Consider the following 13,737-nt stretch of genomic DNA (forward strand, 5'->3'; position numbering starts at 1 on the left):
TAACAAGAAGAAGATTACTACGCCGTGAAGAAGACTAGTACGTTGCCGATATTCATCACATGAAGATAGAGTTTTAATTGTCAAATAAGTTCCAGAGATGAGCACAAGAATTGGATGCGTGAAAGGCTTCTACAGCTACAACCAAGTCCACCTCTATATAAAGAAGCAATTGACAAATCAAGACATCACACACACACATCTCCAGTCAAAACTCCATCATGGGTTTCCTTTTATTTTTCTTAGCTCCAGATTAATTTCATTGTCTTTTCAATTCTTTAGTTGTTGGCTCTACTAGTTCAAGTCATTTCCCTTCGTTTTTCTTGTAATCTAGTATCGATATTTCAATTGTTTCATTTGTTACTTTTTGATAATAGTTGATAATTTTATTCTTCAAGCCATTTATTATTTTCTTTTTCTGCTCTTTACTTTATCGCTATTTACTTTCCTGCGATTTACTTTATTGCTCTTTACCTTTCTACACTTAATCTAGAGTTTACTTCCTTGCTCTTTTACTATCGTGTTTATGCTTTTGCATTAGGGGTAGTTTAACATAATTGTTCAATTACTAATCACTATTTGCTTCATCCATTGAACAACTTGAAAGTCCTTGTCTCCAGGGCATCGAACCCTCAGTCGAAATTGTTCCTTCCTCGGCTTTCAGTTGCTCGACGAAGTCAGAACACGCGCACTACATCTACTACATCTGCAATTGCACACTTGGCCTTCTGGCCGTGTGCTGGCACGCTCCACAATCTATTCATCGAAGGACGGTTGTTCCTTAATCCCTCGGCTTTCTTGGCCGAGGTGATTTTCAGAGGCAACAATGTGTTTATATATGTTTGTGGAAGTTCTCATACTTCTATATAGAATATGTGCATATATATTCTACATATCATTACGATGGTTGACCAATTCGATTGGATTCGAAAATATGGTGAAATTGGGTAAATTTTTTTATCACACTCATAATTTATTGTAATAATTCCATCCAATGGTCGGTTTTTTCATTTTTATTGAATTGATAGGGGTTGCTCTTTGGAGTGTATGATATATAAATATAGGTTTATAAGAGTAACTAAGTTTGACCTCGTTGATTGAATTCAAAACGATAACCAAATTGGCTGAATTTTTTACAACCACCATAAAACATTACAATCTCTCTATCAAGCGGTTGATTTCTCTAAAGGGAAAATTTTGCAAACAGTTCACAAAGTAAAGGCCACTAATAATTCTTATACATAAAGTTTCAAACCGACATTTTGGTACACGGACTCTCGAGCCCGACCCACTATGTAGACATGACGTCATTAATCCTTGTGTCATTTTTCATTTGTCTGAGGGTAATTAAGTACTTTCGTCAATTTCCTCTCTCTAGCTCTCTTGACTATACGTGAGACTCTCTCTCGTTCCACAGACCCACTACTCTCTCCATCCATGGCCGCCGCAACCGGAAGCTTATCAAGCCGAAGATGAGCCGCCACCAGAAGGCTGGCTTCATACCTTTCCACCACCTCTAGAAGGCGCATGACTCTCAGTCTCTCTCAAACCCCAAAATTTCCAGAATGGAAAAGCCCCAAAATAAGAATTTTAACCCCAAATCAAAGAATCCCAGAATTCCCGTCACCAAAATCTCCCTGTCGTTGGCTCCGCCCTCCTCCTCCTCCTCCGTTGATTCTCGTTTACTTGATCTGAAATAGTTAGTGGCTCACACTTTCCCCTTTCTCTCTCTCAGCTCAGGGTTTCTACCTCTCCTTTCTCTCTCAAAGCTTAGAACAGCTTTTTGGTGGGGGCAGTGCTGATAAAACTTCCATCTCAAGTTCAAAGTCCAGGAAGAGAAAGATGAAGAGGGATTCTGAAATTGAAGAGACTAGGCTAGTGATATCCCCGACAGTGAAAGAGAGCAATGCTTCCAGTCTAGGAAATGGTGATGGCGGAAATGAAGGAATGATTGAAATAAGCGCTGAGTTGATAGAGAGGAAAAAGAGTAGGTACTTGTCTTACCCATACGTAAACTGGGGGCAGAAAGGATTGTCTGGGAAGGAATGGAAGAAACTACTGATGGTGGACCACCTTCAAATTTTAAAAGCACCGGTGAGAAATTCTGGAGGAAATGGCATAGGAGGTTTACTGGTGTGAATAACATATCTGGTAATTCAAATGTGAAAAATACATCTGCTGAGTTGCTTTCTGAATTCTGCTCTTCAGCCATTAGCTGCCAGTATCCGATTGAAAATAAATCATCAGTTGCTTGGTTCATCTCTAACTTTAGGATATGAGTATTTCATGACGAGCCCATTTGTGAAACCTACAGTAAGAACATGGCTAGTCAGGATGAGGATAAAGATGCTGAACCTTGCCTGTTGGAAAATGGTGGTCAGAATGAGGCTAAATCTGAGGTTGGAATTGCAGAGGTGATCGTGATTGGGAGGGAGGAAGAGAGATGGGTACCCATAGTGAGAGCGAGAGAGAGAGAGAGAGAGAGAGATGGGTGCCCAAAGAAAGAAAACTGGGTGCTCAGAGTAAAAAACTGAAAAGACCATAATACCCCTCAAATTAACGGCGTCATTGACGTCGTGTCTACATAGTGGGTCGAGCTCGAGAGTCCGTGTACCAAAATGATCGGTTTGGAACTTTATGTGTAAGAATTATTAGTGGCCTTTACTTGGTGTACTGTTTGTGAAATTTTCCCTTTCTCTAAATTCATTTTCTACTTCATGGTTGCTTTAAAATGAACCTCAACAATTTAAATGCAATATACAAGTCATGCAACTTTAGGAGGCAAATTGATATAGGTCAATGTCTTTGTAATTAAAATTGAAAATTTTATCTTATGTACATGCACATCCATCGATAGGATATTTACAGACGTTATGTGAAAAAATAAGCATGTTTCGTGGTCGTCAAGACATTGGTTAACCTAGAAGACATGCAAGTGACGACGGTTGACCAATTCGATCGGATTCGAAAATATGGTGAAATTGGCTAATTTTTTTTACCACACTCATAATTTATTGTAATAATCTCATCCAACGCTCGGTTTTTCCATTTTCTTTGAATTGGTAGGGGTTGCTCTTTGGAGTGCATGATATATAAATATAGGTTTATAAGAGTAACTAAGTTTGACCTAGTTGATTGATTTCGAAACGAGAACCAAATAGGCTGGATTTTTTACAACCACCATAAAATATTACAATCTCTCTATCGAGCAGTTGGTTTCTCTAAATTCATTTTCCACTTCATGGTTGCTTTAGAGTGAACCTCAACAATTTAAATGCAACATATAAGTCATACAACTTTAGGAGGCAAATTGGTATACGTCAACGTCTTTATAATTAAAATTAAATTTTTTATTTTATGTTAACGCATATCCATCGATGGAATATTTATAGACGTGATGTACAAAATTAGCACGTTTCGCGGTTGTTATGCCATCGGTCAACAAAGAAAATATAGAAGTGACAACGGTTGACCAATTCGATCGGATTCGAAAATATGGTGAAATTGGCTAAATTTTTTACCACACTCATAATTTATTGTAATGATCACATCCAACGGTTAGTTTTTTTATTTTCTTTGAATTGATAGATGTTGCTCTTTGGAGTGTATGATATATAAATATAAGTTCATAAAAAAAATTAGTATCTTTAAAGATTTATTTGTAAATAAAGCCCGCAAGGCTCGGCTCGCAAAAGCCTGAAAAAGCCCGCAATGCCCGCTTTATATGGACGGGCTTGGATCCTTCGATTTACAATAAAGCCTGGCCAAGCCCGGTCCGCTACTATTTAAAAATATAGTAAGGTCCGGCCTGACACGTTGATGAGGCCTATTAACATGCTAGTGCTAGGATAATCTGACCAACAGATAGGAGATTATATGCTAATGAAGGGACAACCAACACAGAGTCAAGGGTTAATGTGTCAGATAAGACAACATAGCCTTCTCCGGTAACCGGAGTTTGAGTACCATCAGTAGTAGAAACAATATTTTGAGAGGAGGGTTTTAGCTTTTTCAAGAGGCTAGGATCATTAGTCATATGGTCAGATGAACTTGTATCAATTATCCAAGAACTATTCATAGATACCTTACCCTTCATACCTGAATGTGCTACATTAGCGGAGGCATTAGATGGTTGCTCTTCCTCTGTAGTAGCCATGGCAACTTTTTGAAGGTTCTTTCATGGTTTCTTGGTGAAATCCCACCAATCAGGGTAGCCAAATACTTCATAACACCTTTGCTTGCTATGACCCAAATCTCCACAGAGCGGACACTTTGTATTTGCTATGGATTTGTTTTACCCAGAGGGCGGCGTGGTGGAGGAGTTAAGAAGCCTGGGCAAGGACCGTGTTTGCATTGGACAACCATGACAGAAGACTCATAAGTGTGTCCATTGCTTGCCTATCAGAATGCACCTTTCGAACAAAGGCATAGCTTTGTTCCAAGTTGAATTTCGGGTCTTTGCGCAGAATCTCACCACGGACTTGATCATACTCCTAATCAAGTCCACTAAGAAACATGTGAACTCGCATCCATGCCATGGCAGTAGTCTCTTGAACAACTGCAGCCACTATGTTATTTTGAGAAACCATATGCTAATCAATCTCCTGAAACATTCCCACCAATTCATTGTAGTAGTAGGAAGAGTCTGACCATTCTATTTCTCTCCAAAGCACTTCTTGTTTAATTCAAAATTCTGGTTTCATCAAAATCATCATAAAAGGTCTTCTCAATAGCTTCCCAAACATCTTTTGCTGTTGGGAGTCTGATATACTGATTCATGAGTGATGGCTCCATGGAATTAATGAGCCAACTCTTCACTTTTTCATTGTCTGTGGCCCAAATTTCAAATTCAGGAGAGTTCTCATCTAGTGCAGCTCTGGCTCCAGTGAGGTAGCCAACCTTTCCTCGTGCTCCAATCCTCATCTTCATAAGAGGTGCCCATATGGTGTAATTGGAATCATTCAAGGCAACGCCAGTTGGAAACGCCGAGTTATCTTGAGCAATAGTACGATAATGGTTGATGATTGGAGGCATGTTGTGGAGTGCAAGGGTGGCAAGGTCATCCATTAAGCAAAAAGCAAAAGCCTGCACGTGACCAAACAATAGTGCAGTAGGACTTGTCGGCTAGACTTTAGTCAAAACGCATAAGGTCTTCAGGAGGTCTTGTCGGCTAGTCGTTAATCAAACAAAGATGTGCGGCAAGTTTTAATTAAACCAAGGTGTGCGACAGGTTTTTAATTAAACCAAGGTGTGCGGCAATTTCAATGTGGTGATGATGACTTTCAATGGTTTGGGATGTTTTTTAAATTTGGGTTTCAAAAGAATACGATGCAAGTTCAAAGGATTGAACTTGCTCTGATACCAAGTAGAAAATAAGAGTTTGATGTGTTTGTTATGCTTCAATATTATTCATCTCCAAATAGGAGGTTTATATAGAGATACAAGTATAATCCTAATAGGACAATATCTCCTACAATTATACATAATACGTAATCTACACACATAAGGAAAGTAAATATTTACACAATATTCTACAGAAGACTCATGGGGTACAAGGTTAATGCTACAATATGCCTTTATAAGTTAGTCACCTCAATAAGTTTAGGCAGCAGCCTATTGCTATTCAATTGATTCTCATAATGAGCAAAAGGGGTTCATTGTACATTTAGTTGTTAGATACCTACTATTTTGAGAAGAGAGCACAACCACCTAGCATTGTTGTCTACTCTAAATTGATTCCTATGTAAAGCGGTCATTTACGTTGATCCAAATAAAAATTGGGAACCTTTCTTGGGTTGATATTTTGAATGAGCTTGAGAGAGTTGTGGCTTGTGAAAATTCAAGTGTTTCCACTAGTTTTGTTGACTGTTCTTCTATTTGATTTCTCTTCAAGTGCAGAAGGGTGTGTAGTCTTTCCTTAGGCTAAACATCTACTTTTTTTTTTTGGGTTTTTGTCCATTTACCCCATTTCTAGAGATTTTTTTTCCCACTTACCCCATTAAGTTTTTTTAATTCTCTCTTACCCAAAACACTCTAAGAAGGTCTTCCCTAATACCCCATTAAGATTTTTTTAATACCATTTTACCCTCACCCCTTTGTTACTTAGAGAGAGAGAGAGAGAGAGAGAGAGAGAGACCATAGGAGACTTTGCTTGAGCCGGTCACCGGATTTCAGCCAACTTTCCCCGAAATCCGATCACCAACTGCCGCCACCCACCAGAATTTTCTGAAAACCTCTATTGCCCCTCAATTGTCTATTGCCTCTTAATAGACGTCTATTGCCCCCCAATAGAGGAGCAATAAACCTCTATTGTCCCCCGATAAAACTTTCAGTCACCGGAATGGGAACTAATCTTTCTAAAATTAGACAAATAAAACTTTGACTAAAGAAAAAACTAAGAGATTATATCAATTCAAAACGTCTATTGGGCTATTGACCCCTAATAGACATTCAATTTTTTTTTTCCTTTCCTTCTGTCTCATTACTTTAAAAAAAAAAAAAATCCTTATGATTTGGGCAGCCATGAGATTCTCAGGCACTTGAATTGCCGCGTAGAGTTGAAAAAGCCGCCACCGACTGTTGAGCTTCTAGAAGCTTCTCGCGGAAATAGAAGACCTCCACCTCCTGATGGACGCGAAGGATTTTCTCCGGCTCAAGAACCAGTTGAGGTCCCTAAACCAATTTCCGGCTAAACCTTGTCGGAGAAGATCCATCTCCTTCGTCAAACCTCACGTCAACGAGCCTTCATCTTCCAAGATCAGATCGCCAGTGCTTCAGAGCTTCGTCTCACTTTGCCCAGACGAACGATGACCTGCAGCGCTATCACTAAATCATCGGAGCCTCCGTCGTGGACCGAGCCGAGGTTTGAGATGTCGGGTTCGGAATTCAGCAGGGAGAGAGAGAGAGAGAGAGAGAGAGAGAGAGAGAGCTGTGAATCGTGACTGGAGAGAAAGGGGAGAGAGAATCGCATGGCAATGTTGTAGTTTATTAATTAAGCTGAGGGCATATTTGTCATTTCTCTTTAAATTGTGTTAATGGGAATAAAAATCTTTTGTTGGGGTAAGTGGGATAATTTTCCCTCATTTTAGTGTTTTGGGTCAAGAACTTTTTTTTTTCTCTCTTAAAGAAAAAAGGAAAAGGATTTTGTATTCAACTTAGGAATGATTACAATCGTAAGTAGTGTCATGCATGATCTCAAGCGCTTAAAAAAAAAAAACGGAAAGGATTTTTATTGAACTTAGGTACAATTACAATCGTAAGTAGTGTCTTGAATGATCTCAAACTTCCCAGAATAAGAACTCAGTTTGGGAGCTACGTTTTACAAACTTCTATCAAACAGAAACTTTTTCTTTTGATCGAAAAGATGATTCATTTATAACTTTGAAGAAATTACATAAAGGAGTATATAGTGACCTCGTTAAACCCCACCACAACTAAATACGGAAGAGTACCACACTCCAATACAAACTCAAGACACTCAAAAACTCTGCTCATTGACTATAATGTGAGTAAGCCACTCCGGCATCATCCTCCACCAATATATAGGAAAAGGTAGAGAGAGTGCCGTTTTAGCAACACAATAGACTGCTTTATTGCAATCACAATAGACAAGGGTTCTTGACCAAAAACACGAAAATGAGCAAAAATTATCCCTCTTACCCCAATAAGAGATTTTTATTTCCACTAACCCAACTACAGACATAAAAGACAATTCTGCCCCCGAAAATTTTTAAAACTACTCAATGGCACACCGGTTGCCTCTCTCTCTCTCTCTCTCTCTCTCTCTCTCTCTCTCTCTCTCTCTGCGCGCATCAAAAACGCCAATTGAACCCGCCTGACAGCTGGTACCTTCTTCTGCAAGTGGACGACGGGGAACGACGGAGGACTGCTGCCATCACCGCGTATCACGGTCAAATCATTGCGCCGGTTTAAATTGGTATAGGGTGACCAGTCACCTAAGGCGTCGTCGCTATCAAGGACGAGCAGCTTGCTAGCGACGGTTTTGGTCAGATCTGATGGCCCCAGTTACCACTGCTTCTGCGCGACGAAAAAGACGCCGGAGCTGAGGATGCGTTAATGAGGTATGACACTATGACATTTACAAGAGAATTCATGCCAGCCATTTTGGATACAAGGATGACAAGGATGACAAGGATGGGTTTTGGAGAAGCTGGAGGTTGTGGCGGAGGAGGAGACGAGGCAAGGAAGCGGTCTAGCATTTGACTTGGGTGCCCAGAGCATTTTCTGGATGCCCAAATGAATTTTTTTTTTTTTTTTTTAAGTAATGGGATAAAAGGAAAGAAAAAAAGTTTTGAATGTCTATTTAGGGGGTAATAGACATTTATTGAAGGGCAATAGAAGTTTTAAAATTAATATAATCTCTTCGTTTTTTTTCTTTAATCAAAGTTTTATTTGTCTAATTTTAGGAATATTAGTTTCCATTTCGATTACCAAAAGTTCTATGGGGGACAATATGCGTCTATTGGGGGCCAATAAACATCTATTAGGGAGTAATAGACATCTATTAGGGGGCAATAGATGTTTTCAAAAAATTCCGGTGGGCAGCAGTCGGTGATCGGATTCTGCGAAAGTTGGCCGGATTCCGGCGACCGATGATCGGAATACGGCTAAAGTTGGTAGTATTCCGGCAACCGGTAACCGGAATCTGGCGACTGGTGACAGACTCCGGCGAAGTCTCCTATAGTTCCTCTCTCTCTCTCTCTCTCTAAGTAACAAAGAAGTGAGGATAATATGGTATTAAACAAAAAAAACATTAGAGTGTTTTGGGTAAGAGGCAATTAAAAAACTTAATAGGTAGGTGGGAAAAAAATCCCTAAAAATGGGGTAAATGGAAAAAACCCAACAAAGCCAAAATTAAAAGACTGAAAGTGACTTAAAAGCTTCTTTGCTTAATTCCTCCACTAAGCTGCTTGTGATATTTGGTTGAATACCAAATTTGAAGAATTTTCCCAACCATTTGGTTCAAATGACAGAAGCAATTGATGATAATGTTGAGAGTGTAGGCATCGGGAACAACTCTTAGCCGATCCATTTGGGTATACGAAGAAATGACTGCCTGATAATGTTTCAATTTTGCGATGTGACCCACCCATGATTTGATTGAAACAGACGACACAAGGCAGAGGACGCATTTGAACCATCCCATTGAACAAACTTAAGCCATCCCCGAGATCAGTGAGTTTGGGTGACTTTCTAATAGTGCCGGCCACTGAAGCTTGAGAATAATGAAAGGAAGATTGAAAAAAATTGTTGAAGAAAACAAGACTAGAATGAAGACGAGGCATACCTCCTCCTATACCTCTGTCGTTGCAATAAGAAGAAGCAGCTGCAGCAGCTCTCCGCATCATCTCCAGCGCCGCTGAGGAAGACGAAGAAAGCCAGCGTTCTCAACTCTCCAGGGAGCTCAAATTTTTGGTTTTTTTATTTTATTTTTTGTCACTTTTTAAATATCATTAATATATATATATTTATATAAAATAATTTATGACACAAACCAAAAAATAATAATTCATGACACATTGCCGAGATCACTAAAATTCAAGAGGTTTGGTCAAGTGAAAACTTGGGTAAGCCTCCAAGTTAGGTGAATGGAGATCCAACGTTCGATCATCCACTTGTGAAAACACCTCATGGAGATAGCTTTATCAAAATCAGATCGCGGCTTGGAGTAGTAGCACACTTTGTCACTATTTTGAGTATTTTCTAGAACAAAAAAAAAAAAAAAATTATGACACATCCCTGAGTTCACTATATCGATCCACGGTACTAAGAAATACATAATTAATACCTTGCAAATGACTTGAAACCTTGAGTTGTATTTTTCAAACTTCTAACTTTAGTCTCTCAATAGAGCACAGTTCCTGAAGAAATGGTTATAAATTAATTTAAATCGATAAATCATAACTGTAATAATAGACAGAAGATATGGCCTAAAAGTACAGAAAACTGTGTACTTTACAATAAGGATGATAAAACTCTTGAAGAAACAATCGACCAGTTATGAGATAAATGGCACATGAAATTCAGTATGACATCAATTTAGACTTTTACTACGAAGTTCAAGTAAAGGATACTTGTATAAGCAAGGAACTTGATCTGAGCATTATAACCAAAATTGGCGATGGTTGGGCGGGAGAAGCCCAAAACCATTGTAAACATATTTGCAGAGTCTCCCATTCAGTACATCAACTGTAGACAAAACTTACAGATTCAACTCTACACAAAGAAAATCCACAAAACTACTTGCCAAATTCTAACACCCTCACAGGATATATCATACTAGTAATGCCATTTCCCCTAAGCGAAGCTCAATGCTGCACATAACCGCTAAAGCAACATACTCCAATAACCTCAAAGTCTTTCTAGTCCAGAGGGACTTCTCAAGATTGCATGGCATTGGTATCATCTTCATCAGCATTGTTGAACATGTACTGATTCTGATGCTCCATCAAGCATCAGATAAACATGGTTAATATCCTCCACTTCAACAATCTTTCCCTTCCGCTTTAGGCATGCCAATGCAGCAGCTGTTATGAGATGGATGGCATATCTCAGGGATGCATCTACACCAATCTAGGTCAACAAATGCTTTGCCTCTTCAGACATCTCAACTCCTTATTCTTGGGATCTTATGTCAAGAATCTTGCGAATTTCACCCTCTGTATAAGGCTGAACGGTGATTATATGCAGGCGATCAAGGGATCAATTGGAATCCCATGGGGGGATTTATAGTTTGTGCCTCTGATCGTAGTGATCCCTCTCTTCGTAGCAATAACTAAAATTGGAGCCATCTCATTCTCCAAAGCACTATTGAAAAATGAAAAGCACTCAATGGCAAGCATATGCACCTCATCTATGAAGAGAACACCTGGCACAATTTCTGCCTTCCCTTCCTCTACACTCTGCTACCTGTGTGTCAATCTGTTCTCTCACTTCTGAATGAATTTCACCAGTATCTCCTGTAAAGAGAGCCAGAAATCCTTGTGTTCTGGAAGAGACAAAATATAATCAGAAGTAAATTCTTACATTAATCCAGAGGTAACAGTGAGTCTAAAGTAAAGTTCAAAACTCAACCCAAGCAGCTTGCACGCCTACATGATTTGAACCTTTTTTTCTCTCTTTGGAATCCAAATCTAAAACAAGAATACAGAATGATAAACATCTTGAAATTCCTAAACATCTTGTACATGTTTATATCTATGTGCAAGTTCAATGAAAGAAGACATGCTACATATTTCACATCAAACCTTAACAACCTCATAAGTCAAAACTAAGTTTGAACCAATGCAATTGAATGGAAAGGTTCACATCTAACGGTCTCTTACGTGCCAAAGGGTTAGATATAATATGTAACAGAAATTAAGAAGAAAAAACCATCTTAGATAGAGAGAAACACTGGAACCAATGTTGAGCAAAAGAGAATGTTCTCTCTTTCACCAACTGAGACCCATTTGTAATTTTGTAGGTATTGCTGGAACTCGTTGGCCTTTTCTAACTTAATTTCTACTTTATATTTTCTCTTATTAGATGGCTGAAAGGTATGCTATGAAGGTTCTCCTGGAAGGTACAGCATCTTTAAAAATAAAATAAAAAATAAAAAATAAAGAAGAAGAAGAAGAAGAAGCAAAAATATGTAAGCAACTAGGCACTGATAGAAGCAAACAGCTGGGGAGTCCAAGCAAATTTGCGTGGAAGGTGACGTAGTTAACATATTGATGTTAGAGAAGGGCCTCTTGAAAAGGCTATATCTTACGCCAGTTCCCTCTTCTCCCCTTCTCATAAGACCCACTCAATACAACAAACAAAAAACATTCAACAGAAATGTGAGAAGCTCGGTAAGCAGATCCATTGACAGAGATTTAGATAAATCTCACAATGGTCAGCCAGTGAACTTCTCAACCATTCGATTTGGCTACAACCAATTTGGCAATTCAAGATCAAGGGTACTTACTTTTGTTCAAACCCTTCTCTTGGTACATGTAGCTCCATAAAATCAACTCTCTTCAAAAACAATAAAAGCATATAAATAGTTGAACATTAAAAGAAATGTGAGAAGCTCGGTAAGCAGATCCATAGGCAAGGATTTACAGAAGTCTCACAGTGGCCGGCCAGTAAACTTCTCAACCATTTGATTTGGCTACAGCCACTTTGGCAATTCAAGATCAAAGGTACTGATTTTTGGTTCAAATCCTTCTCTTGGCACATGAAGCCTCATAAAGAACTCTACTTTTTCAAAATAGACACCCATAAAAAGCATATATCCAGTTGAACAGGAAGTAAAGCTTCTTTCTTCTAATAATTCTACTAATTTCTCAACTCTGGTTCCAGTTGTGTTTTGATTCAGGAGGGCTAGATTTATGTGGGTGGGTATATATTATCTTATTGTTATAAACATTGGTAAAACACCTATTTCTTCTGCATCTTAGACCACGCAGTGAATTTTAATATGCATAAATATGTATCTTCATGTGAGTGCATTTGTGCTTGCAAGAACTAAAGCAATTTTGAGAGATATCATACATGCCATTTAATTTTGAATTGGTACAACCAAACAAACACAAAAACAATGTCAAACACAATCAAACAACCAAGTTTATATTCTGAATTGAAAAGATAAAATCTAAGACTTTGTGAGAACTACTGAAGTACTGATGCCATTACAACACTAATGACTTCAAAGGAAGGCTTCCGTAACCCATTCTGTTACAGAAGCTCTGTCTATTGATTGAAAAGATAAAATCTAAGACTTATCCACAGCAGCATGCTCGCAATGCAAGATATGCCTAAAATTTGATTGTACTGAACTGGCAGGCTTAAACACTTCAACATATTTCCTACAAATACAGCACACCCCTTGTTTCAATTAAAATAACTCACAGCAGAAACTTGTAATATTTTCAGAATGTTAACCAATAAGCAGAACAAACCCAATATTCAACTTGCATAGTATATAAACCAATTCCAAGGTTCAATCTGGAAAATAGTCTGAACTATAGGAGACTACAAACAAGGGGAAGGCTGAGAATTTGATTACTTGCTGTTGATGACATCAATCTCATGAAGTGTGACGCAATGCACAACCTCCTTACACTCCTGCAACTCCCTGTCAGGACCACTGGACTTACTTAACACTGGGTCCCATGGTGTCATAGTCCCTGGACCTGGAAAATGACCTACCGACCTTGGTGATCTTCCCAGACACTTTGTCAATGGCGACCTTGGTGATCTTCCAAGCAAATTTAGGTATTCAGGCCAATTGTTAGATGCTAAAGCTTGGGGCTTATTAATTGGTCTGAATGGCTTTGAATTGCAATATTACCAAATTGAGACTGAATTGTACTCTTCAATCCTGGTAAACCTTGTTCTGCATAGAGACACTGAGTCCCATCCTCTTGGTGAATCTCATAACACAACTGCAATGCTCATTCCCTTGCTGAGACTGGTTTGGAGCATGACCATGGTATTATCTTATTTGAGTTTGCTACTGCTTCTCTTGATGACCTCCCTAAAGTTTCTAGACCTAGGCGCACTCTGCATGGTCTGTAACTTGGCTCATTTCTCTTGCTGTTTTAGGTCTTGTTTAAGACCTCCATGTAACCAAAGAAAAAAAAACAGAGCAGCACTCCAATCATAAAAGTAGCTCCGAAAGAGTTTTCCCTAAATGCTAAACAAAGCAATGCTCAAAATCAAACTCTAGCTCTCCCTCAAATATTCTACCTA

At 38.8% G+C, this 13,737-nt stretch overlaps 1 long non-coding RNA gene and 2 other non-coding genes across 3 annotated transcripts; all 3 read right to left on the minus strand.

The window, feature by feature from the left end:
• Nucleotides 1-10,042: 10,042 nt before the first annotated feature.
• Nucleotides 10,043-13,704, minus strand: LOC121049849. Its single transcript, XR_005801452.1, has 2 exons — nucleotides 13,052-13,704; nucleotides 10,043-11,005 (listed from the first exon to the last, which is right to left on the minus strand). It is a non-coding gene; the product is annotated as an uncharacterized LOC121049849 (long non-coding RNA).
• Nucleotides 11,837-11,938, minus strand: LOC112174926. The gene has a single exon (XR_002926237.1). It is a non-coding gene; the product is annotated as a small nucleolar RNA snoR109 (small nucleolar RNA).
• Nucleotides 12,062-12,163, minus strand: LOC112174929. Its single transcript, XR_002926240.1, has one exon. It is a non-coding gene; the product is annotated as a small nucleolar RNA snoR109 (small nucleolar RNA).
• Nucleotides 13,705-13,737: the final 33 nt, after the last annotated feature.

This window comes from Rosa chinensis, chromosome 6, assembly GCF_002994745.2.
Source record: "Rosa chinensis cultivar Old Blush chromosome 6, RchiOBHm-V2, whole genome shotgun sequence".
Taxonomy (NCBI): domain Eukaryota; kingdom Viridiplantae; phylum Streptophyta; class Magnoliopsida; order Rosales; family Rosaceae; genus Rosa; species Rosa chinensis.